We start from the raw sequence: 23,599 nt of genomic DNA on the forward strand, positions 1-23,599 counted from the left end.
AAATTATGTTTTCGGACCTTTTTAGTGAATAATTTATAGGATGGTTATTGTCTTGAGACTTTCTGTCAACTTCATAAACAAACCTGAAATTTTTGTAATTTGGCAATTTAGCTCTGTAGATCAAGTACCTCATTAGCAATCTGGTATAGAACTGACATCGTACGCTTCATTATATCAGTTTCCCCCGATTGTGATTTGCTGTTAATGCCTAAAAGATGAAAACTTGAGACTTATGATTTAGAGTACATTAACATCACGAACAAGACTAACATTCCATTTTTAGGTCGTATTAAGAAACACTTTTGCTTGTGGAATAGAAGAATTAGATAAAAATGTAAATCAAGAATTAGCGGTGAGGAGAAGTGTTACCTGAGGCAATGTTATGCTACCACACCAAAAGTGCGAAACAGGTCTGATGAAATTAAACAAAGACGATTTAACTGAATAGAGAAATATCAGAAGTTTTGGTACGGCTACATGAGAAAGCTACATGGAGAAAGAGGGCAACAAAATGGAATGGAACGAGGTACCTGCGCGACGAGAACCAGAAAAAGACAATACAATGGGTAAATCTACTAAAACAGATGTAAAGAAAAGAATGTGGAGAAAAAGAGTACAAATATATAAAAGGAATTATAGGAACGGAAAACAGCGAATAGAATAGTAAAGTCATTGTTATTGTTGTTGTTGTTGTGGTCTTCAGTCCATAGACTGGTTTGATGCAGCTCTCCATGCTACTCTATCCTGTACAAGGTTCTTCATCTCCCAGTACTTACTGCAACCTACATCCTTCTGAATCTGTTTAGTGTATTCATATCTTGGTCTCCCTCTACGATTTTTACCCTCCACGCTGCCCTCCAATACTAAATTGGTGATCCCTTGATGCCCTACCAACCGATCCCTTCTTCTAGTCTAGTTGTGCCACAAATTTCTCTTCTCCCCAATTCTATTCAATACCTCCTCATTAGTTATGTGATCTACCCATCTAATCTTCAGCATTCTTCTGTAGCACCACATTTCGACAGCTTCTATTCTCTTCTTGTCCAAACTATTTATCGTTCATGTTTTACTTCCATACATGGCTACACCCCATACAAATACTTTCAGAAACGACTTCCTGACACTTAAATCTATACTCGATGTTAACAAATGTCTCTTCTTCAGAAACGCTTTCCTTGCCATTGCCAGTCTAAATTTTATATCCTCTCTACTTCGACCATCATCAGTTATTTTGCTCCCCAAATAGTAAAACTCATTTACTACTTTAAGTGTCTCTTTTCCTAATCTAATTCCCGCAGCATCACCCGATTTAATTCGACTACAATTCATTATCCTCGTTTTGCTTTTGTTGATGTTCATCTTATATCCTCCTTTCAAGACACTGTCCATTCTGTTCAGCTGCCCTCCAGGTACTTTGCTGTCTCTGACAGAATTACAATGTCATCGGCGAACGTCAAAGTTTTTATTTCTTCTCCATGAATTTTAATCCCAATTCTGAATTTTTCTTTTGTTTCCTTTACTGCTTGCTCAATGTACAGATTGAATAACATCGGGGAGAGGTTACAACCCTGTCTCACTCCCTTCCCAACCACTGCTTCCCTTTCATTAGAGGATGAAAATCTAAATATGCTTATTACTCCATGTTCGAACCACCATTGATCACTTTACATATTACTACAGTACGTGAAGGAACACAGTTGATTCAGGTGTCTCTCGTTTATCGCCGAATTTCATGATGGGAGAATAGTTGTTAAAGCTATCTTGACGCAATTGCAGTTCAACCATCTCTCTTTTTCATTGATTCGACATATTGAGAAAGACTAACAATGAGTCAGTCGTTGGCAATTTCAATGTGCAAGTTTGATGGTGCCCTTTTTCACAAGTCTTTCTGTACTTGTCTAAAGAATGGTTGTGCCAGTGACCCGAGAAGTACCTCATATAAATTCACTGCCTGAAAGCCTACTTTCTTCCGCTTCTGTTGCCACACTCTGGTGCAAAAGCCTTGCCAGTTTCGCTTGCCCTGAATCGTCGCAGATATCCGTTTCTCAGCGCCTGCTTCCGCCTGTACCGCCGCCAACAGGTGCGTCCGCAATTTTCCGGGGATTTCCTGCTGCCTCGTGGCCTCTAAGGTGCAAGATATCCTCACTCAGACGACGCATGGGAGAAGAAGCGTCAGTGCAGCGGCGGGAGAGACGTCAGTAACACCGTGTCAGCAACATCAGTGACGTCAATAACTCCACGTAGGCAACAGTGACGCTCCAGCACCCCAGGTCGGCTCACATCTGATGGGAGCCTACGCCTGCTCTCGCTTCCCGCATCTGTCAGTGGGAAGGAGTGGGGGGAAGGAGTGGCCGTGCGGATGGTGGGAGTAATTCGCGGAACCGCAGGAGTCCGGGTTCATCTCGCCGGTGCCTCGCCGGGGAACCTCAGTAGCCCACCGACCGCCCGCCTCCTCGTAGCCCACGTGCTCGGCTGCGTCTGGACCACCTTGATAAAAGCGCTACAGGTCCCTCGTTGCGCTGCGTGATCCCGGGTCACTGGTGTGGCTTACCCTGTCCACTGAGAACGGTGAAGCTTAGGTTTTATCTGGTAAGTGTTACCACTCACAAATACATCATTTCATGAGACTGTCGATGAAATACTGAGGGCCTTGGGGCGCACACGATTTTCATTGTTTCTGTAGATATTTATTTTTTATTTTTTTATTGAAAATTATATACTTGTTACCTGATGCTTAAAACAGGTCGTACATCTTACAATTTTCGTTTTTCATCTTTTTAGAGTTTTCTTTGGTTTTGTTTTATCTACAACATTTACGAAGAATGATACTTTTCAAAATAATAATAATTTAAGGTTGAAATACAAATAAATTTCGTTGTTTTTAAGAAGAATGTAAAAATAAGGTAGGATAGAGGAGAGATTTGTTAGTACCATCACCGAATGTGACTGACGGTGAATACCTCGGAATGGTTTCTTCGAGCCGTTGACCGCCAGTCACACACACACACACACACACACACAAATGGTTGTTAGTAGAGAAATAAAGTTGCTTATCCTCTTTATTACTAATCCTATGTATTAACTACTTTAGGTGCCCATCCATGTACAGCATTTGGTAATTTCTTGGCTAGATCGCCAGCACCTTATGCTTATTTACTGTCACGTCTCAGCTTCCTCCTCCTGTTCCTCCTCATTTTGTAGATAACTGAAAGTCGTATCGGACTGTTGCCACATGTACTTTCGACTCGAGTTGAATTAGAGCTGTGTCTCTGTTCAGGATGATTCAATGGCCACAGAATATTTTGTTTCATATGTTTCACTATACATAACATAACAATACTTTTACTTGTAAATAGTGTCGTATTACAAATGCAAAACACAGTAGCGAAAACGAAACGTTAAATTGAGACAAGCGCTATGTTTTATTGTAAAATAATTTCACTGAAAATGTGAAACAACTTTGGTGCTGCTATTATCTCTTTTCTGGTTCTTGATACCTTTACACTTATTCAGCTACGACTTTGTCGCTAATTCTGGAAGTGTAGGAGAACGTGAGTGAAGATAGAGTAAGACAATTTTTTATATACTTCGCTACTTGCGGACTAGCAGGTTATCGTAGCAATTGAATACTGTGACACAATATTTCATAAGAAATTTACCGAAAACGGCCTTGCCGCAGTGGTAACAACCGTTACCGTCAGATCACAGAGCTGTAGGGCTTAGCTAGTACTTGGATGGGTGACTGCACGGGTCTGCCGAGCGGTGTTGGCAAGCGGGGTGCTCTCAGCCCTTGTGAGTTCAATTGAGGAGCTACTTAAATGAGAGGTAACGGCTCCGACCAAGAAAAATGACAACGACCGGTGTTGGAGGGAGGGGGTTGGAAGGGGGCCAGTGTGCTGAACACATGCCCCTCCTTATCCGCATCCAGTGGCGCCTATCGGCTGACGATGACACGGCAGTCTGTAGGTACTGTTGGATCTTCCGAGGACTGTTCGTACTGGGTTTCGTTTATACATAAAAAGGAGGGACCCAGAGTAACTTTCAGTGAACCAAAATATGTAACAGGTGGAGGAATACAAGTATTACAATGTATTACTTTCTAAAGAGGGACGTAATATGAAAGAAATCTCTCTAAGGACACCTCAGGAAAAATTAAATCAAATTCAAATGAGTTCTGTTTTACTGTCGTAAACAATTACGAAGGCGACAAAGAAAAGATTGAAATGGAGTATCATTCAAAGTATGTTACACTGTGAAGGATAAATATTGACAATGACGCAAAAGGAGCCACGAAGATTGGCAGCTGTATAAACCGATTTAATGACAAGAAGTTGCCGATTGTCGAGACTGCAAAAGAAGACAAATTGACGAAAAAGGGTGGTGAGAATGTAATACGGTACGGTGGAAGAAACAGAGAACCGGAAGCTGAAGTGAAGTGGCCGTATAAGGAGACTGGCCTAAAATTACCCCCCCCCCTTTTGGTAAAGAATCTGTGTACCCAATCTGTCCATCTGTCTGCACCTAATGCAGACCACATATTGACGTGTGGTAACATTTTCGAATTATTTGCTTACTTTATATCCGAGGTGGGGACGTGAGAACCAGACCATTATTTACGTAGAAGAATGTGGGAAACCACCAAAAATTACATACAGGTTAGCTAGCTCTCCAGCCCTTGTTGTTAATAAGAGAGGCGGATTCCACTCGGGGCTGGATCGACTCCCCGTATCCCGGAAGCGAGTGCTTATCGGTGTCGTCTATCCCAGTGGTTCCTCTATGGCTATAACTGTTAGTACGAGAAGAAAATTGTTGTTTTATCTACCAGACAAAGCCGTACACAGTAGTCAAATAACGGAACAAAGAGTTGATTGTAAACCAGTTTAAGTTAAATAATGGCATGGCTGGTACGCGTGCTTCCAAACAGCGAACGACTGTTACAAATTGCAGAGCTCTGCAAGTGTGCGCTGTAGGGCACGAGTAAATATAATTCATTGATTTTACGAAGTATCTGAGAGGAAGAAACTACGTTACACACTGAGGTGGCGAAAGTCAAGGGACAGCGATATGCTCATATGCAGATGGCGGCAGCATCGCGTGCACATGGTACAAAAGGAGTTGCCATTTGTCCTCAATTAATTCGAGTGGAATGGTTTCCTACGTGAGTATGGCTGCACGACGTGAATTAACAGCCTTTGAACGTGCAATGGTAATTGGAAAAAGAAGGACGGGACGTTTCACTTCAGAAACCGTTAAGGAAATCAGTATTCCGAGATCCGCAGCGTTAAGAGAATGCCGAGAATACGACATTTCAGGCGTTACCTCTAACCTGAACAACGCATTGCCTAATGGTCTACGCTGAACGACCGAGAACAGCAGCGTTTGCGTAGAGTTCTCAGTGCTAAGAGACAAGTAATATTGTGTGAAATACCTGCAGAAATCAATATGGGACGTACGACGAACCTCTGTGAAGTTTCGAAGGTAGGAGACGAGGTACTGGCAGAACTGAAGCTGTGAGGACTGATCGTGCGTCGTGCTCCGGTAGCTGTCAGTAGAGCACTTACCCGAGAAAGGCAAAGGTCCTGAGTTCGAGTCTCTGGCTGGTGCACAGTTTTAATCTGTTAGGAGGTTTCGCATCAGCTCACACTCCGCTGCAGAGTGAAAATTTCATTCTGATAATTTCACTTGTGCGTGGACAGTATAGAAGAAAGAATACATTATTAAATTTGTAGACGATATGAAGATAAAAAGGGGCACCATTTAGTACACAGGTATGGCAGCAACAACGGCTCCAATCCGTCTGGAATTCTAGTTGGAGTGAGCTTGGAGGACAGATACGGGTACGTCATCCCATTCTACTGCAACTTTATGCCAAGAGTTCGTGAATCATACAGCCTGGTGAGTGGCGGCAGGCCAGTCCCTCAGCAACCCACGACCAATTGCTTTAATGGGTCAAGGATCTGCAGATCATGGAAGCCAGTTCGCCAGTGGAACATCTCCTGTATCCAGATTGATCAGAACAGCTGAGACAACATGCGGTCTGGCGTTATTTTGTTCAAATACACTGAAGGAACAAAATCGCAACACCAGGAAGGGGTTGTGCGACATCTGAAAGATGATGTCTACTCCACTTTCCTGTAAGAGTGACACTAGTAGCGCCACTATGAGAATCCAAATCAGGTTTGCTTTAAATACGCGCTGTAACGGTCATGGGCGTTAGCTATCGTTCAGATTGGAGATGGTGAGTTGATGTCAATCAAGAATGCCTTTAAGGCGACAAAGTCGCCGCTATCAAGCCTTCACTGAGTCTGATCGAGGTCGTGTAATAGGGCTACAAGAAATTGGATGCACCTCTGGCGATATTGCCGAAACACATTTCAGGAATGTAACCACTGTACATGGTTGCTGGCAGCCGTGGTGACCAGAATTTACAGTCGCAGGAAGATCGGGATGAAGAAGGTCTTGTCTCACTACCGAGTGGAAAGATCATCGTGTTCGGCATATGGCTCTGACGCATCGTACTGCACGTGCAGAAGCAATTTGAGCAGCAGCTGGCACCACCGTGACGCAACGAACTGTTGCAAATCATTTACTTCAAAGACAGCTCCGATTCAGATGCCCTGTAGTGTGCATATCACTGACGATAAATAACCGCCTTTTGCGACTTCAGTGGTTTCAAGCGAGAGCTCATTGGAGATCAGGGTGGACGTCTGTTGTGTTTTCTGATTAAAGCTGATTCTGCATCGGTTCCAGTGATGGCCGTGTGTTCGTTGGACACACCGTCTCCGTGCTGGTCACACTGTACCTACCATATGTTACCTAGAGAAATGTATTCCCTAAATGTCACTACTCTACATCAATTATATTTTGGTACTACGATTTTTTCCCGTTTGTGTATATCAGGGAGACATCGCAGATTGGGCACAGCCGCCGGCCTTAACGTGTCAGAAGGGTAACAGTTACTGTCTAAATTACCAGCTACTAGAACCAGAGAAGATCGTCTTGTGTACAAAATGGCACTTCGTTCCTTTGTACCAGGTGGCGGTCCCGTTTGGCAATGTTCGTTCTCATCGGATCCTCTACACACGGCTGTGTCTATCGTGACGCTGAACCCAGGATACGGACTCGTCTACTAAAACGACGGTGGTCCGTCGTGGCATTTATTACATCAGAAATGGAAAACCTTGGGGAACCACTCTGAACTATGATTATTTAATAGTCGCCATTAGTTCACTATGAGAGTTTGAAGCTGTGCCGAAGGGTCGTTTTTCTTACATCTATCTACATGGATACTCTGCAAATCACATTTAACTGCCTGGCAGAAGGTTCATCGAACCACCTTCACAGTTCGCTATTATTACAATCTAGTACGAGGTGCGGCTAGAAAAAAACCGGACTGATGCTGGAAAAAACATTTATTTACAATTATTTACAATTTCATGTTATCTCCTTCAATGTACTCTCCTCCTCGGTCTCTACACCGCTCCATACGAATTTTCCACTGTTCATAGCAATGCTGCAGATCATTTTCGGTAAGTCCATACATTACTTCCGTCGCTTTTTCTTTTACTGCTTCAACAGTCTCAAATCTAGTTCCTTTCAAAGCTGACTTGACTTTAGGGAAAAGAAAAAAGTCACAGGGGGCCAAATCAGGTGAGTAGGGTGGATGATCTAAGATGGGAATGTTGTGTTTTGCCAAAAACGTCTTCACTGACAACGCACTGTGAGCTGGGGCATTGTCTTGGTGAAGGATCCATGACTTTTTTCTCCACAAATCGTTCCGTTTTCTCCGTACTCGCTCACGTAGGGTAGCCAGGACGCTAATGTAGTAATGCTGATTCACTGTTCGTCCCTCTGGTACCCAATCAATGTGCACAATCCCTTTGATGTCAAAAAAAAAACAATCATCATTGCCTTGAATTTCGATTTTGACATTCGTGCTTTTTTTTTGTCGTGGAACCAGGAGTTTTCCAATGCATCGATTGGCGTTTAGTTTCGGGATCGTAAGTAAAAAACCACGATTCATCGCAAGTAATAACATTTTGTAAGAAGGTGGGATCACTTTCAATGTTTTCCAGGATGTCAGAACAAATCATTCTTCGGCGTTCCTTCTGTTCAATTGTGAGACACTTTGGAACCATTTTTGAACACACTTTGTTCATGTTGAAACTTTCATGAAGAATCTGCCTAACACTTTCCTTGTCAACTCCTGTTAACTCAGACACTGCTCTGATTGTTAAAAGGCGATCTTGTCGAACAAGTTTACCGACTTTTTCGATGTTTGCATCAGTTTTTGCTGACAATGGTCTGCCAGTGCGAGTGTCATCACTGGTGTCTTCGCGGCCATCTTTAAATCGTTTAAACCACTCAAACACTTGTGTTCGCGATAAGCAATCATCGCCGTACACTTGTTGTAACATTACAAACGTTTCACTTGCAGATTTTCCTAGTTTGAAACAAAATTTGATGTTAACACGCTGTTCTTTCTGTACACTCAACATTTTCCGACGCACAGACAAAACGTCAACTACTTAAAACAGACGCCACGGGCAGACTGAGTGCAGGAGGCAGATGAAACTCGAGCAGTAGGCGGAGCGAGAGTCACGTGACAGGCCACGCGACTTTCAGCCTTATTGCATTCGTTTTATTGTTTCACCAGTACTAGTCCGGTTTTTTTCTAGCCACACCTCGTATAGCACGCGGAAAGAACGACCACCTATATCTTTCTGTACGAGCTCTGATTTCCCTTATTTTATCGTGGTGATTGTTTCGCCCTATGTAGGTCGGTGTCAACAAAATATTTTCGCATTCGGAGGAGAAAATTGGTGAGTGGAATTTCGTGAGAATATTACGTCGCAACGAAAAACGCCTTTTTTTTAAAATGATGTCCAGCCCAAATTCTGTATCATTTCTGTGACACTCTCTCCCATATTTCGCTATAATACAAAACGTGCTGCCCTTCTTTGAACTTTTTCGATGTACTCCGTCAGTACTATCTGGTAAGGATGCCACACCACGCAGCTGAATTCTAAATGAGGACGGACAAGCGAAGTGTAGGCAGTCTCCTTACTAGATATTGGTGCATGGTTTCCTAGATATGCTCAGTTTGAGTCACGTGTAGTTGGCTGTGATGAGCCGCCGAAGCACGCTCATTTCAATGGGAAAGTTCCTCGAGCCATTGTAACTCAATTCAAAACCGATTGACGGCACAAGTCGCATCCAGATTCCCTTCGATGAACGAACTGCCGGTTGCGGTGGTAGATAGTTCTTGATTTCCCGCTGCTAGTAAGGGAATGAGGTCACGGTGGTTGGAAGTGGGTAAGTGTGAGTGGCAAAAACCGTTTTCTCACACACTGTGTTTATGAACAACGTCTAAAAATTGTTTTAGAATTTTCTAGCAAGTTCCAAAATTTAATCTCGCAGAAAATTCTAAAATATTCAAAAAGTTTTATATTTCCGTCCTCGACTATGTGTAAGACTAAATTCTCGCAAAATTTCTTCAAGTTCCGAGATCGAATAAGTTCAAATGTTTTACTGCAGAATCTAGATTCGCCGAAACTGTGTAACGGAACAATGCTCTGCAGAATAATATCATCGAAGCCTAATGACTGGCAAAGAAAAAGAGCAGACGATATTTACACTGCCCTTCAGTTTAAGGAGATAGCAATTTCCAGTATAGTTGGCTTACAGGACGACTATCATCGAAACACATGGCCAGACACTCCGATATTGAGGCGTTAACCTAAAGGAATCATGTTTTTCGCACGACCCGTTGTACATCGCGTTCTCACTTGTTGGATCACCTCAAAATTTATTCATTTATAGTTCGAAAAATACAATTATAAATGTTGTGTATAAGCAAGTGCTCTGAAAAAATTAAAATATAATACGTGCATACAATAAAAATAAAATTTCTTATTAAATTAAGTAACATTTTCATTTTGACATGTTTTATTTAAATAATAATACTCGTATTTATCGTATCGTTGGTTAATTAATTTTTTATACGGTACACTAGTTAGTTAGTTGGTTGCGTGTTCCATTGATCAATCGCACGGTACGGTGGCGGTTATGATGTAGAACGTGTCAAGTGCACAAGAAATGCACATATGAAACAAGATTTTTTTAATATTATATATTACAGTACAGTGTTAAAGATTAATATTTCTGTTATTTAACCCATTCCCTTAAATGGCACACATGCATACACTATATTTATAGATTTATTTATTCCTCTTCAAGAATTCATCTATGGTATGCAAATAGTTGTCAAGGAGATAAGATTTTAATTTATTTTTGAAGCTATTACTGCTGTCTGTCAAACATATTATTTCATCTGGTAATTTGTCAAAAAATTTTATAGCAGCATACTTTACCCCTTTCTGTGCCAAAGATAGATTGAGTGAAGGATAGTGTAAGTCTTTCTTTTTTCTGGTAGTATAATCTTGAACGCCACTGTTATTTTTAAACTGGTCCATGTTGTTGAGAACAAATTTCATTAGTGAGTAAATGTACTGTGAGGCTATTGTAAGAATTCCCAATTTTTAAAAAAGATGCCTACAAGATGTGCGACTATGAACCCCACACATTATTCTATCCACTTTCTTTTGAGCAGAGAGTGAAAGTATGCAAAGTATGCCAAGTATGTTAGCTTACTAATTTCTATATCCTCAAAATTGGTAATTATTCTGATTTCAAAAATTGCTGAACCTAGTCTCTTTAGAAGGCCCAAAGCATGAATTTTCCAATTAAGATTCTCATCTATATGTACACCCAAAAACTTCGTATGCACTACCCTGTCTACTGACTTCTTTTGATGTGTTATATTTATTGAAGGAACTTTACTTTTTGCAGCAAAAAATTGGATGTACTGTGTTTTTTCAAAGTTTGAAGCAAGCCCATTTGCAGAAAACTAATTAATGACTTTTCCAAAGACCTTATATGTATCATTTTCAGTTGGAGTTAAAGAAACTACTGGATTAATAATGGTATCATCAGCAAACAGTGTCAGATCACATATATCAAGAACGGAAGGGGACCCATGATTGAACCCTGTGGAACACCTAATGTAATTTCACCCCAGTTAGATGAAGTGGAAAACTTATTCAAATCACTTGACCCATACAAAGAAACTTTTTGTTTCCTGTTCTGTAGGTATGACTTAAACCACTCATATGCTATTCCATTTACACCATAGAATTGTAATTTCTGTAACATAATGTCATGGTTCACACTATCAAATGCTTTGGACAAGTCACAGAAAATTCCTATTGGTGACATTTTACTATTTAAAGACTGTGTTATGTGGACAGTGAAATTGTATATTGCTGCCTCAGTGGAACAGCATTTCTGAAATTCGAACTGTGATTTACTAAGTATCCCATTACTGCTGAGATGGCTAACCACTCTTGAGTACATTACTTTCTCAAAGATTTTTGAAAATGCTGTAAGCAAGGCGTCCTCTTTTTGTAGAGAGTCCTGACAATGGCATATTTTAACCTGTCTGCGTGCATCGTCCGTTTAATTGAATATGCGTCTGTATGTGTTATCTGGAAGGGAGAATGGTCCCACCCTATCAACCGTGCGACCTATTCTGATCGAGACAACACCATAAATTGCAGCTAGTATAGAAATAAAATGTACGTACTGCAAATCACTGCAGTTAATCTTGCGACATTTTTAGTTGTCGAGCAAGGAAACGCAGTCTCTCGCCATCATTCTGCAGATGTCTGAACACCATTCAGAACGTAAGTTTGATGGTAACAATACATCTATAGTGTAAGTAGGCTGTTTAGGTTTTTATGTTGGTAACGCCACGTAGCGCTCTGTATGAAAGTCACTGACTGTGCTGTGTGCAGTCTGTGGCTGGTTTGCATTGTTAGAATATTTGCTATTGTAGTGTTGGGCAGTTGGATGAGAACAGCGCGTAGCGTTGCGCAGTTGGAGGTGAGCCGCCAGCAGTGGTGGATGTGGGGGGAGAGATGGCAGAAGTTTGAGAGCGGACGATCTGGTCGTGTGTCCATCAGAAAGAGTAAATTTGTAATACTGTATATCATGAACTGATATATATATATATATATATATATATATATATATATATATATATATATATATATATATATGATGACTTTTGAATATTATTAAGGTAAATACACTGTTTGTTCTCTATCAAAATCTTTCATTTGCAAACTATGCCTATCTGTAGTTAGTGCCTTCAGTAGTTAGAATCCTTTATTCAGCTGGCAGTATTGGCGCTCGCTGTACTGCAACAGTTCTAGTAACGAAGATTTTTGTGAGGTAAGTGGTTCATGAAAGGTATAAGTTATTGTTAGCCACGGCCATTCTCTTGTAGGCATTATGGAAAGTCAGATTGCGTTGCTCTAAAAAATATTGTGTGTCATTTTAGTGACGATCAGAATAGGTAAAGAGAGAAATGTCTGAGTACGTTCAGTTCTGCTCAACTGTTTGAAAATCAAATAACGTAAGGGGTTTACCAGCACAGTAATTCATAAATTTTTATAAGGGGAGGTTTCAACAGCCGTTAAAATGTTCAACTGTATCGCATTTACCAAAGAACTAATCAATTGTTGCATGATGAATTCGACAGAGCAACGTCATGTTTAAGCTTAAATACTGCAAAAACACATTGATGAGAACAAAACAGTATGGCCACCCGCTTGACGGAGTGTTGATCCACTTTTCGAACGCAATACATTAATGGCTTTGCGTGCCGAGGATTCGACAATCCTTGGTAGTTTTGCAGTAGCATTCATCTACACCAGAGTTCTCGCAGTTTCCGTAAATTATAGTCCAGGGGTAAGTGGAAGCGGAGCTGGGGCACAATAATGTCCCATATGTGTTCCATAGGATACAGGTCAGGTGAACGTGGTGGCCAAGACATCAATGTGAGTTCACTTTCATGTTCTTAAACCACTTAGCGTGATTCTGATCTTGTTACACGATTAACCTGTTTCCCCTGTCGGAGAAAGCATCAAGCATAAAAGGAGCCTCACTTAGACCCCAGTTTCTCCCGGCGTATACAGTGTTAAAGTAACTTTCAGGAATATAGCCGGGTGGCGTCGTCGACAACCGCCGATATTTTGCCAGGAGCACTACACCCTTTATTTTCTAGGTCTAACTGCAGCAAGTAAGCGCTGTGCAAGGGAATAAATCCTCGGTTAATAGAGAAATTACGGAAAGATAACACTCACAGATACTGTAAACACTAGCGCCATCGCAAACCAAAGACGATCGACATCAGAAGTTGTCGATAGTAAAATTAGTAACAACGGGAAAGGTAGCATTAACTCTGTGACTCTTTTTTTGAGAAGGGAGAGAACAGGATTCCATGTAGAACTAAAACAAAAACCACTTTCTCTTTTTGTAAGGTTACTTGCTAATTTAATTTCGGCAACTTCCTTAATAACAATGACGCCAACAGCTGTAAGTGCATGCCAGAATCTCCGTGTTAGCCGGCCGCTGTGACCGAGCGGTTCTAGGCGCTTCAGTCCGGAACCGCGCTGCTGCTGCGGTCGTAGGTTCGAATCCTGCCTCGGGCTAGGATGTGTGTGATGTCCGTAGGTTAGTTAGCTTTAAGTAGTTCTAAGTCTTGGGGACTGATGACCTCAGATGTTAAGTCCCATAGTGTTTAGAGCCATTTGAACCATTTCCGTGTTGTAATATTCCAAAGGATAACCGGTGACAAGACAATGTTTTGCAATGTGCGGATTTGCTCGGCTGTTGTAAGTGTGTGTAACGTTTATGCTCAGTACATCGGTCCTCCACAGTCCTGATAGTCTGATCAATATATGGTACGCCACAACTGCAAGGGATACGGTAGCCACCCGTCTTACAAAAATCGAGGTCATCTTTTATGGAACCTAGGATCCTGATCTTAGATGGTTGTCGAAAAACACACTTCACATCATATTTCCGCAAAATACTACCAATCCTATTCGAAATGCTCCCTGCGTAAGGCAGAAAGGCTGTAGACTTCGGTGACAACAGATATTATCATCACTCACCCAGTGTGCATTTGATCGATAGCTCAACGCACGTCTAATCTGTCTTTCACTGTAAGCATTAAGCCGAAATGTGACTTCGAGATGGGATAACTCAGCTGGCAAACTCTCAGAGTTCGAGATGACAAGGGTCCTGTGACCTTAGGTACGAAGTTCCCCTCAACGTTGAGTCAGATGGTGAAAACTATCAGCCTGTAGATACAAGTCAATGTGAGGGGGCTTCCCAGAAACGGCAAGTCCCAACGTGCCGTCAGCCTTCCTCCTGACAAACACATCAAGGAAGCGAAGACAGCCATCCTTTCCCACTGTCACTGTGAAGTAAATATTCGTTTGGATTGAGTTCAGGTGTTCTAAAAAGTCGTTCAGATTCTCACTCCCATGAGGCCAATTTACTAAAGTTGTTGTTGTTGTTGTCTTCAGTCTTAAGACTGGTTTGATGCAGCTCTCCATGCTACTCTATCCTGTGTAAGTCTCTTCATCTCCGAGTAACTACCGCAGCCTACATACATCTGAATCTGCTTAGTGTATTCATCTCTTAGTTTCCCTCTACGATTTTTACGCTTCCCTCCAGTATTAAATTGGTGATCCCTCAGAACGTGTCCCACAAACAGATTTCTTCTAGTCAGTCTGTGCCATAAATTCCTCTTCTTCTCAGTTATATTCAGTACCTCCTCATTAGTTACGTGATCTGCCCATCTTATCTTCAGCATTCCTTTGTAGCACAAATCGAAATCCTCTGTTCTCTTCTTTTCTAAACCGTTTATCTTCCATGTTTCACATTCAAACATGGCTACACTCCATTTAAATACTTCAGAATAGACGTCATGACACTTAAACTTCGACCACACTCCAAATAACGAACTCATGTCCTACTTTAAGTGTCTCATTTCCTAATCTAATTCCCTCAGCATCACCTGATTTAATACGACTACATTTCATTGTCCTCGTTTTGCTTTTGTTGGTGTTCATCTAATGTCCCCCTCTCAAGACACTGTCCATTCCGTTCAACTGTTCTTCCAAGTTCTTTGCTGTGTCTGACAGAATTACAATGTCACCGGCAAATCTCACAGTTTTTATTTCTTCTCCCTGGATTTTAATTCCTATTCCAAATTTTTCTTTGGTTTCCTTTACTGCTTGTTCAGTGTACAGATTGAATAACATTAGGGATAGGCTAAAACACTGTCTCGCTCCCTTCTCAAGCACTGTTTCCCTTTCGTGACTCTCGAATCTTATAACTGCCTTCTAAAGTATCATCTACATATCTCAAAAAACACAGTTTCATGTTTCAAAGATGACGATTGCAAGGCACGTTCCTCGAAGTCTTCCAGAAAGAAACTAGCAATAATAGGTGACAACGGAGTTGCCGTCGCAACCCCATCTGTCTGCTCATAGTACCGAGCAGTGAATAAAAAGTAATTGGAAGTCAGTATACGTCGAAATAGGTTCGTTAATTCAACGTCTAACCAATCAGACAAGGGAATCGAGTGAAGAGAGTGAGACCACATCACAACTTACTAGAATACCTACATCTACATTTATACTCCGCAAGCCACAAAACGGTGTGTGGCGGAGGGCACCTTACGTGCGACTGTCATTACCTCCCTTTTCTGTTCCAGTCGCGTATGGTTCGCGGAAAGAACGACTGTCGGAAAGCCTCCGTACGCTCTCGAATCTCTCTAATTTCACATTCGTGATCTCCTCAGGAGGTATAAGTAGGGGGAAGCAATATATTCGATACATCATCCAGAAACGCACCCTCTCGAAACCTGGCGATCAAGCTACACCGCGATGCAGAGCACCTCTCTTGCAGAGTCTGCCACTTGAGTTTGCTAAACATCTCCGTAACGCTATCACGGTTACCAAATAACCCTGTGACGAAACGCGCCGCTCCTCTTTGGATCTTCTCTATCTCCTCCGTCAACCCGATCTGGTACGGATCCCACACTGATGAGCAATACTCAAGTATAGGTCGAGCGAGTGTTTTGTAAGCCACCTCCTTTGTTGATGGACTACATTTTCTAAGGACTCTCCCAATGAATCTCAACCTGGTACCCGCCTTACCAACAATTAATTTTATATGATCATTCCACTTCAAATCGTTCCGTACGCATACTCCCAGATATTTTACAGAAGTAACTGCTACCAGTGTTTGTTCCGCTATCATATAATCATACAATAAAGGATCCTTCTTTCTATGTATTCGCAGTACATAACATTTGTCTATGTTAAGGGACAGTTGCCACTCCCTGCACCAAGTGCCTATCCGCTGCAGATCTTCCTGCATTTCGCTACAATTTTCTAATGCTGCAACTTCTCTGTATACTACAGCATCATCCGCGAAAAGCCGCATGGAACTTCCGACACTATCTACTAGGTCATTTATATATATTGTGAAAAACAATGGTCCCATAACACTGCCCTGTGGCACGCCAGAGGTTACTTCAACGTCTGTAGACGTCTCTCCATTGATAACAACATGCTGTGTTCTGTTTGCTAAAAACTCTTCAATCCAGCCACACAGCTGGTCTGATATTCCGTAAGGTCTTACTTTGTTTATCAGGCAACAGTGCGGAACTGTATCGAACGCCTTCCGGAAGTCAAGGAAAATAGCATCTACCTGGGAGCCTGTACCTAATATTTTCTGGGTCTCATGAACAAATAAAGCGAGTTGGGTCTCACACGATCGCTGTTTCCGGAATCCATGTTGATTCCTACAGAGTAGATTCTGGGTTTCCAAAAACGACATGATACGCGAGCAAAAAACATGTTCTAAAACTCTACAACAGATCGACGTCAGAGATATAGGTCTATAGTTTTGCGCATATGCTCGACGACCCTTCTTGAAGACTGGGACTACCTGTGCTCTTTTCCAATCATTTGGAACCTTCCGTTCCTCTAAAGACTTGCGGTACAAGGGTGTTAGAAGGGGGGCAAGTTCTTTTGCGTACTCTGTGTAGAATCGAATTGGTATCCTGTCAGGTCCAGTGGACTTTCCTCTGTTGAGTGAATCCAGTTGCTTTTCTATTCCTTGTACACTTATTTCGATGTCAGCCATTTTTTCGTTAGTGCGAGGATTTAGAGAAGGAACTGCAGTGCGGTCTTCCTCTGTGAAACAGCTTTGGAAAAAGGTGTTCAGTATTTCAGCTTTACGCGTGTCATCCTCTGTTTCAATGCCATCATCATCCCGGAGTGTCTGGATATGCTGTTTCGAGCCACTTACTGATTTAACGTAAGATCAGAACTTCCTAGGATTTTCTGTCAAGTCGGTACATAGAATTTCACTTTAGAATTCACTGAACGCTTCACGCATAGCTCTCCTTACGCTAACTTTGACATCGTTTAGCTTCTGTTTGTCTGAGAGGGTTTGGCTGCGTTTAAACTTGGAGTGAAGCTCTCTTTGCTTTCGCAGTAGTTGTTGTATCACGGTGGGTTTTTCCCGTCTCTCACAGTTTTACTCGGCACGTACCTGTCTAAAACGCATTTTACGATTGCCTTGAACTTTTTCCATAAACACTCAACATTGTCAGTGTCGGAACAGAAATTTTCGTTTTGATCTGTTAGGTAGTCTGAAATCTGCCTTCTATTACTCTTGCTAAACAGATAAACCTTCCTCCCTTTCTTTATATTCCTGTTAACTTCCATATTAAGGGATGCTGCAACGGCCTTATGATCACTGATTCCCTATTCTGCACTTACAGAGTCGAAAAGTTCGGGTCTGTTTGTTATCAGTAGGTCCAAGATGTTATCTCCACGAGTCGGTTCTCTGTTTAATTGCTCGAGGTAATTTTCGGATAGTGCACTCAGTATAATGTCACTCGATGCTCTGTCCCTACCACCCGTCCTAAACATCTGAGTGTCCCAGTCTATATCCGGTAAATTGAAATCTCCACCTAAGACTATAACATGCTGAGAAAATTTATGTGAAATGTATTCCAAATTTTCTCTCACTTGTTCTGCCACTAATGCTGCTGAGTCGGGAGGTCGGTAAAAGGAGCCAATTATTAACCTAGCTCGGTTGTTGAGTGTAACCTCCACCCATAATAATTCACAGGAACTATCCACTTCTACTTCACTACAGGATAAACTACTACTAACAGCGACAAACACGCCACCACCGGTTGCATGCAATCTATCCTTTCTAAACACCGTCTGTGGCTTTGTAAAAATTTCGGCAGAGTTTATCTCTGGCTTCAGCCAGCTTTCTGTACCTATAACGATTTCAGCTTCGGTGCTTTCAATCAGCGCTTGAAGTTCCGGTACTTTACCAATGCAGCTTCGACAGTTTACAATTACAATACCGATTGCTGCTTGGCCCCCGCATGTCCTTACTTTGCCCCGCACCCTTTGAGGCTGTTGCCCTTTCTGTACTTGCCCGAGGCCATCTAACCTAAAAAACCGCCCAGTCCACGCCACACAACGCCTGCTACCCGTGTAGCCGTTTGCTGCGTGTAGTGACTACTGACCTATCCAGCGGAACCCGAAATCCCACCACCGTATGGTGCAAGTCGACGAATCTGCAGCCCACACGGTCGCAGAACCGTCTCAGCCTCTGATTCATCGGGGTCATTCAAACGCATTTCTTGTAATCGACGTAACTTACTTACTGCAGTTATTCCATGAAAATTGAAGGGTATGCTCCTTTCCAAATATCGGCGGTTGGCGTTTCTCGAACAATGCTCGGGTAGTTCGTGGCTTTCATGGTGCCATGGATTACTATTACATATTTCATGGCAGCCTCACGTCATAAAACTGCCCCACTGGCATGCGCCCATGGCACAGTGCATGTTTCGAAGCTGTTCGCCTGGATGATGGCGTATAACGATACGACATTTGACATTGTGTAACGATAAGTATGATTTATCCCGTCAATGAACCCTCTTTCATTGATCCAAGGTTTGGTCTCAATGATGCCGTCCGTACCCTCCGCAGTGGTAATTGATGCTGTTGTTGGGTGAACATGGGAACACGTAGCGGTCGACAGAGGCGGATGCGTATGTTCCACAATGTGCGTTGAACGGTGAGTTCCGAAACAGTTGTACCTAACCAGCTTTGTACTCTGTTAGCAGATCTGCCATATGTCGCCGACTGTCGCGCTTTACAGAGTGGGAAAGTCTCCGACCTCCACGTTTTGTGATTATGCCTGTACAACAATTTACTTGCCGCCTATTTGTAGTTTCATCGTCCACCAGTCACTCTCTATATATGCTGGCGACAGTAGCACGCAGGCAGCCAGAAGCTGCCCCATAACCAACTGCCCCGTTATTTTCAGGCTGTATCGACATTAGAATGGTTCCCCGTTCGTCTCACCTCCGCATGGTATTGTTTCCTTACCGCGACACGTGCACGCAACGCAACCAGTCCCGCTGTGGCCAGTAGTCATAACGTTTTGGATCATCAGTGAGTTTCTCACTGAAAAAGAAAATAGACTGTCTGCAATAGAACTTTCACAATTTAATTTCAGTTGATTAATTGAAGAGGTGTTTAACATCTATATTGACAGACTTGAGGAAGAAGCCTTGAATAAGTAGACGGAATAAAAGGAGAGAGGGAGACACAGAGAAAATAAATAAATGTGCTAGTATAGAAAGTGAAGAAAATGAGAAAATAATGAAGGCTTTAAGACAAACTGGTGAAACGTTCAGATGCGTACGAATGTGTCCAAGATAAGCATTGAAAATACGCTAGGAGCACAAAGCAACACGTAAAACAAGGAACTATATGTGTACAATTGATAGTTACGCCGAAGAAATAAGGAGAATGACGTCAGGGAAAAGGAAGACGTCATAAGAATACAAGGAATACTGATAACCTAAGCAGTGAGATTAGATGTAAGAAGAATATTTATAGAATGCCTTTTTGCAGTTTCATTATTCAGTGCTAAAAACTGAACTCCACCCGAACAGGTCATGAACGCCCAACGGTACCGACCGGCTGCCGTATCACCGTAAGCCCACAGGCGTCACTGCACGCGGATAGAAGAGAGACGCAGTCAGCACACCGCTCTCCCTGCCGTATGTCAGTTTACGAGACAGGAATCACTACTTCTCAATCAAGTAGCTCCTCAGTTTGCCTCACAAGGGCTGAGTGCACCCCGCTTATCAACAGCGCTCGGCAGACCGGATGGTCACCTATCCAAGTGCTAGCTGAGCGCGAAGGCGCTTAAATTGGCTAGCTGACGGGAATCGGTGTTACCACTGCGGAAAGGCCGTTTGCAATCATTCAACGCTGCTCGGGCAATAATGTAGAACGTGGAGATACAGGTGAAAATTAAGCGGGTAGCCCGGGCAAAGAATAATTGGTTGAAAGAGTGAAGGCAACAGTAACTTTCCTGAAGAGACTAAAGTACACTGGCTTTGCACATTCTAAAGAAAAAGATTGCAGAAATTATCACTGGAGGAAAAATGAGCAGACGTAGGAGAAAATATGGAATTAGGGCTGAAGGGAAGTGCCAATAATAAGTCAGGGAATACAAACTCCAGCAGAAACCTGATTTTTGACAAATTTAAATATGATGACAAGCAATGCGATTTTAATTTGGGATTTATCAAAAAACAATAACCTTCTACAAATTCTTCAGACTTCAGTCAGCTTGCCTCATCGATGAAAGTGGACAAAAAGTTAAAGAAAATGTCAATACGTAAAACGACTATTTCGGCTATGTGAGGTACACTGCAGTGCAGATCGAGAAAATTATCAATCCTCACTTTAACACCAACAAACAGCTACAAGCGCACCCACTAGGGTGTGCAGTTTTGTGTGAAACCCCATTTCCCCCAACAACGGTTTAGAAATTGTTGCAATTTCCATCCCGATCAAGGTTTTCCAGAGGTTTTCTTGGTTGTAAGACAAATTCCAGTTGTTACCAACTGGGAATCTCCCCACTCCCTGCTTCATAGCCAGCTCTCTGGAACTGCACAGAAAAATTATTGTCTGAACCCAGTATTCATTCCCTTCATTTTCTTAAATATTTCAGCCTCTGGAACCAGTTGAACTATTTTGTTGTTCCTTAAATTAGATTTGCAGTGCAGTTCGTGTGCGTTTGGCTGTGTATAATTTAACAGTATGCGTAAAAACATTATTTGTGTGTTTACGTTGGTAGCGGTAAGCTGTATGTTGTCCAGATACATTTTCCTAGTTGTTAAGCAGCGTTCCGCACTTAGCTGTACACCTTCTGAGTGGTTGCCGTGTCTAGCTGGGACCTCGTCGGGATGGGGGTGTAGAAATGAAGTAAAAAATTTATTTAATATAATTACTTTTTATTTGGAACACAATTACACGGAACATGTTGAGGCAGAAGTAGATGGTACACGATAATTTTCGGAAGATTTCACCTTTTTCGCCCGCATCTCGTGGTCGTGCGGTAGCGTTCTCGCTTCCCACGCCCGGGTTCCCGGGTTCGATTCCCGGCGGGGTCAGGGATTTTCTCTGCCTCGTGATGGCTGGGTGTTGTGTGCTGTCCTTAGGTTAGTTAGGTTTAAGTAGTTCTAAGTTCTAGAGGACTGATGACCATAGATGTTAAGTCCCATAGTGCTCAGAGCCATTTGAACCATTTTTTTTCACCTTTTTCAACAAGTTATTTTCCCTTTCACGTAGTTATAAAACTCCATGCAAGTCAGCTTGTAGTTAAACTGGCACTGTAAGATTGATTCCACAGTCCCTGGTAGCAGTCAGTTTCTTTTACTAGTTCACTGGGCCGACGTCAGTGAAAATACTCTTTCGACAGTGGCGTTGTGCACGCATATAGAAAACAGATGCATAGTTTTACCAGTTGGCATTCACGTTCAGGATTTTTGGTTTCCTTAAGAAAGTAAAGCCACCTTTCTTCCACGGAGTATTTGGACTTCCATTCTTTCGACTCATGCTTAGTTTCTAAAAAGCTCTTCAATTCACATATCCCTGAAAACAAATATCGCCTGAAATCTTCAAACCATATTTAGTCAGGTATACAACAGCGTTTTCAACCAGGGTTTCAAATAGCGTCATCGAATAAAATACTTGGTATTTATTAACATAAATAGCACATTTCTCTAAGTAATCAAATAGAGTAGTATAGAAAGTCATTGTCTCTTCCTCATATTTCGAAATGAAATTATTTCTTCGTTAGGATTCTCTTTCTTTAATTTGTTCAAATTCATCTTGGTTTGCATGCCAATAAAACTGGCACTCTTCCTTCCATTCAGACATCTTTGAGTGTCGCTTATTCTTTATTTCATTTATCGAGACTTTATTCTTCTCCATGCTTTTTAAGTTTTTTATTTTCAAACAGAGCCAATTTTGGCTGCGGAAACGTGAAGTAAATTTCACTGACAGGATTACCGAAAAAATCTGAAATTATTTTAAGTGGCCTGTTCATAATCGTCTTGGTTTACATGCCAATAAAACTGGTAGTCTTCCTTCCATTCAGTCGTCTTTGAGAGTCGATTATTTCATGTTTCATTTATCGAGAATTTATTCTTCTCCATATTTTTAATATTGTTTGCAAACAGAGCCAAGTTTGACTGCAGAAACATGAAGTAAATTTCACTAATAGCACTACTGAGAAAGTCTGAAATTGTTTTAGGTGGCCTGGTTTCGGCGTCAAAAATTTGTTTTAATTTAATTCGAAGCATAAGAATTCTCTCAACTGCGGGCATAACGACAGCCACCCTGTTTTTGAGTGAGACAGAAGAGTCTGGTTATTGACATCAACCTACAAGCAGAATTCTTTCAGCTTCTCTGTCCTTACAGCGTATATTGAAAATGATTAAATATTTTCATGGCGCTTATTTCAATGACGACAGTTAAGACTCCGGCAGCGCTTGATACAGTATTGTGGAGAATATTGGCAGAGCACGAATTCCTTCTACATTTTTTTTCCTAGTTCTCCTTTAATTTGGGGCTGGCCGCACAAAAATCGATTAATTTATCTAATAGAATTTCCGGTTGTCTTAAAGCATCTAGACAAAACTTTGCAACTGTCTCCAATGTTTCATTATTCAGCGAATCAAACTTCAACAGCTTCTGTTGGATTTCGTCAATTTCAGAAAAGCATTGAACAACTAGAGGAAAGAGCTTCTCATCCTTATGGTTCGATGTGTCTGTGCTTCTGCTGTAAAATGAAATTCCTAGCAACTGTTTTATGCGTTCGGACACGGAATATGATGCGAGAATTTTTTTTTTAAACAATCGCTGTATCTTTGGTCCTGGCTATAGATCGCTTTGCGACGACTTTGGAGTCAGGATACACCGCGGCCTTCAGTTTTACGGTATAATCAAGTGAAATGAAGGACTGATGATACTTGACAACTTTATAAGCTGTTGGTAGTTGACCGGCCGCTGTGGCCGAGCGGTTCTAGGCGCTTCAGTCCGGAGCCGCGCTGCCTCGAACATGGCTGTGAGTGATGTCCTTAGGTTAGTTAGTTTTAAGTAGTTCTAAGTCGAGGGGACTGATGACCTCAGGTGTTAATTCCCGTAGTGTTTAGAGCCATTTGGTAGTTCTGCAGCAGCAACGAGCAATTCTTCTTCGATATTTTCTTTAGTCATGAATGTAGAAATAGGTTTTGATATCGATGCTACCGCGAATCTCTTTGTAAGACTCTTCG

The 23,599-nt window shown here is 41.9% G+C and overlaps 1 protein-coding gene across 1 annotated transcript in view; it reads left to right on the plus strand.

The window, feature by feature from the left end:
- Window positions 1-2,444: 2,444 nt before the first annotated feature.
- LOC126245342 (solute carrier organic anion transporter family member 74D-like) overlaps window positions 2,445-23,599 on the plus strand; it is a 200,667-nt gene continuing 179,512 nt past the window's right edge. The window contains exon 1 of the mRNA XM_049948306.1: window positions 2,445-2,589. The gene's annotated coding sequence lies outside the window, so the exon portion shown is untranslated. The remainder of the gene's footprint in view (window positions 2,590-23,599) is intronic.

This window comes from Schistocerca nitens, chromosome 1 (genome assembly GCF_023898315.1).
Source record: "Schistocerca nitens isolate TAMUIC-IGC-003100 chromosome 1, iqSchNite1.1, whole genome shotgun sequence".
Classification (NCBI taxonomy): Eukaryota; Metazoa; Arthropoda; class Insecta; order Orthoptera; family Acrididae; genus Schistocerca; species Schistocerca nitens.